Source organism: Apium graveolens, chromosome 3, assembly GCF_009905375.1.
Source record: "Apium graveolens cultivar Ventura chromosome 3, ASM990537v1, whole genome shotgun sequence".
NCBI classification, from domain to species: domain Eukaryota; kingdom Viridiplantae; phylum Streptophyta; class Magnoliopsida; order Apiales; family Apiaceae; genus Apium; species Apium graveolens.
The window spans coordinates 294,306,208-294,311,823 of record NC_133649.1 but is presented as its reverse complement, the minus strand read 5'-3'; the positions used below and the strand labels follow the sequence as shown (position 1 = coordinate 294,311,823).

At 36.0% G+C, this 5,616-nt stretch overlaps 1 non-coding gene across 1 annotated transcript; it reads right to left on the bottom strand.

The window, feature by feature from the left end:
* Window positions 1–5,033: 5,033 nt before the first annotated feature.
* LOC141715408 (small nucleolar RNA R71) lies at window positions 5,034–5,140 on the bottom strand. Its single transcript, XR_012572173.1, has one exon. It is a non-coding gene; the product is annotated as a small nucleolar RNA R71 (small nucleolar RNA).
* Between the last annotated feature and the right edge of the window lie 476 nt (window positions 5,141–5,616).

Sequence of the window (5,616 nt, the reverse complement as noted above, 5' to 3'; positions counted from 1 at the left end):
GTATTGTCAATCTCAAAGAAAATATATTACCTAGTGATTGTTGATGATTTCTCAGAGTTCACTTGGACATATTTTCTCAAATCTAAAGGTGAAGCTAGTGAAATCATTATCAATCATATAAGACAAGTCAACAATCATCCTGATCTCAAAGTTAGAAGAATTGGAGTGACAATAGAACTGAGTTCAAGAATTATGTTATGAGGTTGTTTTATGAAGAAAATAGAATCATGCATGAGTTTTCCGTAGTAAAAACTCCACAACAAAATGGAGTGGTGAAAAGAAATAACAGATCTCCATTTGAAGTTGCAAGGACAATGCTAGAAGAATCAAAGTTACCAACATACTTTTGGGCAGAAGCTGTAAATACTGCATGCTACACTGAGACTATTTCTTTGGTCAATCAAGCAAAATGCATGACTCCCTATCAATTGTTCAAGAACAGGAATCCAACACTGAACTTTCTTCATGTCTTTGGCTGCAAATGCTATATTCTAAGGAATCAAACTGAACAATATGGAAAAGTTTGATGCTAAAGCAGATGAATGTATCTTTGTTGGGTATGCGGTTGGAAAAGCATACAGAGTCTACAATCTAAGAACCAACATTGTTATGGAATATGTACATGTTGTGTTTGATGATAAGAAGATTGAAGGACTGCAAGATGAAGGTTTCCATGAAAGCCTCAAATTTTATAATGTTGAGATGAACTGTGATAATAGTGATGATGAAAATGATCAAGAAATAATCTCTAAGGATAATGCAGAAAAGTCAGCAATAAATAAATCACATAATTCTACATCCGTCGAAAGACAAGGTGCATCATCCGTTGAAAGATAAACTGCATCATCCGTTGAAAGACAAAATTCAACATCCATTGAGTCATCAATAGGAGTTGAAAGTCAATTAAGATCACATACAGAAAGGACCCCAACTTCAAGTCAAAGATCCACAAACTTAGGGGGAGTTTCTTCTAATCAAAACACAGTCACACATCAAGACAACTGTGAGGCTTCTTCATCTAGAGCTAATCTACCACAACAAAGAAAATGGATTAGAGATCACCCCTTTGAACTAATTATTGGTGATGTATCTTCAAGAGTGCAAACTAGAAAAAAGCAACTCAAGAAGAATGTCTATATAACAGCTTTTTGTCTTAGGAAGAGCCTAAAAAGGTAGAAGAAGCTTTGTTGAATCCTGATTGGGTTTTAGCTATGCAAGAAAAGCTAAACCAATTTGAAAGGAATAAGGTATGAAAGCTAGTACCCAAACCTAAAGGCAAAAATCCTATTGACACAAAGTGGGTATTCAAAAACAAGATGGATGAAAATGGCATAGTAGTCATGAACAAAGCTAGATTGGTTGCTAAGAGCTATTGTCAACAAGAAGAAATAGATTTTGATGAGATATTTGCTCCTGTTGCAAGACTTGAAACCATCAGAATTTTCCTAGCCCATGCAGCCAATGCCAATTTCAAGGTCTATCAAATGGATGTTAAAAGTACATTTCTGAATGGAGATTTGGAGGAGGAAGTCTATGTCAGTCAACATTCTGGTTTTGAAGACCCCAACTTTCCAGATTATGTCTACTATCTATTGAAATCACTATATGGTTTGAAACAAGCACCTAGAGCCTGATATGATACTTTGTCAAAGTTCCTTTTAGAAAATCACTTCACAAGTGGTACTGTTGACAAAACTCTTTTATTTAGAAATGTTAATGACTCTAGTATACTTGTTTAGAATTTATGTAGATGATATTATATTTGGCTTTACAGATGAGAAACTTTGCAAAAAGTTTCCCAAATTGATGCAAAGTAAGTATGAAATGAGTATGATGGGAGAACTAACTTACATTCTTGGTTTACAAGTTAAGCAAGTTAGTGATGGAATATTCATTAGTCAAACCATATATATTTATGATCTTTTAAAGAAGTTTGACTTAATGGACTACACATATGCAAAAACTCCCATGACCACTGCCACTAAACTTGAATTGAACACTACTGAAAAGTATGTGGATATTTCAAGTTATAGAGACATGATTGGCTCACTTTTATATTTACAGCCAGTAGGCCAGATATAATATTTAGTACTTGTCTTTGTGCTAGATTTCAAGTTGATCTTAGAGAATCTCATTTAGTAGCTATTAAGAGAATTTTTAGATATCTCAAAGGAACACCAAAACTTGGCATTTGGTATCCTAGAGATTCTGGTTTTGATCTAATTGGTTATTCAGATGCAGATTATGCAAATTATAAAATTTATAGAAAAAGTACAATAGGAACCTGTCAATTTCTAAGAAACAAGCTAGTGTCCTGGTTTAGTAAGAAACAAAATTCAGTCTCTACTTCTACGGTTGAGGCTGAATATATTGTTGCTGACAGTTGTTGTGCATAGATTTTATGGATGAAAAATCAATTATTGGATTATGGTCTACAAGTGGACAAGATTACAATCTTCTGTGACAACACAAGTGCCATTTCCATTACTGAAGATCATGTACAACATTCAAGGACAAAGCATATTAACATCAAGTACCACTTCATTCGAGAACATGTCATGAATGGTACTCTGGAACTTCATTTTGTTCCAAGTGAGAAGCAACTTGTAGACATCTTTACCAAGCCACTTGATGAGTCCACCTTCACTAGGTTGGTAAGTGAGTTAGGTATGCTTAATTATTCTTGAATTATTTTGAAGTCTAAGCAATTTGTATTGCAATTAAAATCAAATTTCATTTTTCTTATTAAGATGAAATTTTGGCTAAGTCAAAATTAACATCTCGACGGATGTTCATTATCCGTTGAAAATGAATATCCGCTTAATTTCATTATCTGTTGAAAATCAAATATTTTTCTGGGTACTTTATATCTCGACGAATATCTGTTTAATCTATATCCGTTGAATTGCTTTCATCATAGCCATTAATTTTATTCCTTATCCGTTAAATTTACTTACAGTCTTTAAGTATATCTCAACGGATAATTGTTGAGTGACATTTATGACACTTTATAATGCACTATAAAACTTTGAATTGGTGTATTTGTACTCAAGTTATTGGTGTTTTAATGTGTTTTCTAGTGTTTTTGCATTTCAGGCATTAATCTGAGAATCAGGTGAATTAGCATTGATTTGATGCTAATATGGTGTTAGGATGTGTCCAAGGAATAAAGCTCGCGAAGACTGGCTCAAAACTGCAAGAAAAAGAAGAAAGGTGATTTTTGGCAGAAGCCCAGCGCGCCCGCGCTGATCAAGCGCGCGGTCGCGCCCAAACTACAGAGAGCCCAGCGCGCCCGCGCTGATCAAGCGCGCGGCCGCACAAGGTCGGGTTTCAAGAATCCTATTTTGAATAGAAGAGTGATTTTTGGACTTCTCTGCTGATCAGGACTACTATATAATCATAACTTTAGGTCATTTGACGATCTAGTTTATTCTTGTGAATCTTTGTTTTGAGTTGTAATCTTGGATGCTCGTTTCTTGTTTTATTGAATCTATACTCTTGTGTTTACTTAGATTATTATTCGTTTATAAAGACTACGTTTATTATACCATGCTTTCATCGGAACCGACGTTGATGATGAGTCCGATTATGGGCTAATCGTTATCGTGGGGTTCCAGCGGATTTATTTATGGATTTCTTTAGTTGATTTGATTTGATGCCTTAGTGTGTGGTGACTGTATGATAATTTAGTATTGGTTGTGCTTATTCGTCTTATGAGTGTCGCGAAATTATAAGATAGTGTGTTAATTCTTAATGAAGCAAAAATGAATTTAAGGATTTAGAACTTGCGATGCTAGCATAGGCTCATGTATTGTTATGCATGATTCATAGGTAATTTTAACCATCTTACTTGCCCTATGTAATCACAATAGATAACTTTTATTTAAACCGTTATGTTGTCAAATTCTATAGACATATAGGGTTTCAATATAATTGGTGTCTATTCAGCTTATATCTCTTTTGTGGATGTCTGGTAGTATGGTACTCGTACAATGAAAGTTGGCGTTTATTAGTTTCGTGTTATCTGATTAGTATCATCACCATTACATGCTAAGGTTAAGAACGAAAAGGCTATTGAATGAAGTATTTAATGAAGTTAGAATCCCATGTTTATCATATATATATATATTAATTCAATCATTCTTATTCTCTTAGTTATAATTGTTAGTTTAATTCTTAGTTATAAACAATCTCAATTTGTTATCGTCTTAGCATTGAATAATAACCATATCATTGTTGCATAAGTGCATAAATTAATTAGTTAACCAAGCCAGTCTCTGTGGGAACGAACTAGAAATAATTCTATATTACTTGTGAACGCGTATATTTGCGTGTATTATTAGCGCATGTTTAGCGACTAACAAGTTTTTGGCGCCGCTGCCGGGGACTGCAGTGTTAATTTTTTAGTTTATGTGTTTATCATCAGTGGTCGTAAAAGTTCATTGACTGAGACATTGTTACTTATCTATTTCCTTGTCTTATTTCAGGTACTCTAGCGAGCGTGTTTGCATACGCGTTCTCGGTCTCGTAAAAGAAATCTGGATCAAGCCGAGGAAGAAGATGTAGTGGTTCGAAGGGAAGTTTTTGAAGAAGAAGAGAAGGTAGAAGAAGAAAAGAAAGTCGAAGAACCAGTTTTAGTAGTGATGGGTGATCAAGCAGTAATTCCTAAGGCTCTGATGGACTATTCTCAGCCTAAGATCAATGATATTCAGTCAAGCATCATCAGACCAGCCATCTCGGCTAACACTTTTGAGATCAAAGCAGGCACGATTCAGATGATACAGAACTCAGTTCAGTTTGGGGGTTCTCCTACTGAAGACCCCAATATGCACATCAGGGATTTCATCGAGACCTGCGATACTTTCAAGTTCAATGGTGTGACTGAGGATGCTATCAAGCTGCGACTCTTCCCATTCTCTCTAAGGGTCAAAGCTAAGTGTTGGTTACATTCTCTACCACCAGGGTCTATCACTAAATAGGAAGATCTTGCTCAAAAGTTTCTCACTAAATTCTTCCCTATGGCGAAGACTGCTGCAATCAGGAATGCTCTTACTCAGTTTGCTCAGCAAACTGGAGAATCTCTGTGTGAGACTTAGGATCGATATAAGGAGATGCTAAGGAAGTGCCCACACAATGACATGCCTGATTGGATGATTATAAATTGTTTCTATTAATGGATTGGGTGCTTACTTCTAGACCCATGCTTGATGCAGCATCATGAGGAGCCTTGTGGGCTAAAAGCTACAATGAAGCTTATGAATTGATCGAACTGATGGCTGCTAATGAATACCAGAATACTTCTCAGAGACTGACTCAGGGAAAAGTAGCAGGAATTCTGGAGTTGGATGCAGCAACTGCTATAGCTGTCCAACTTAAGGCTTTGACGATGAAGGTGGACTCTTTGGCTAATTATGGAGTTAATCAAATCACTAGTGTCTGTGAACTTTGTGCTGGTGCCCATGAGACTGATCAGTGTGCTATTTCTAGTGAATCAGCTCAGTTCGTGAGCAATTTTCAGCGACCGCAGCAACCTGTGCCAGCCACCTATCATCCTAACAATCGCAATCATCCTAATTTCAGCTGGAGCAACGCTCAGAATGCGGTTCAACATCCTTA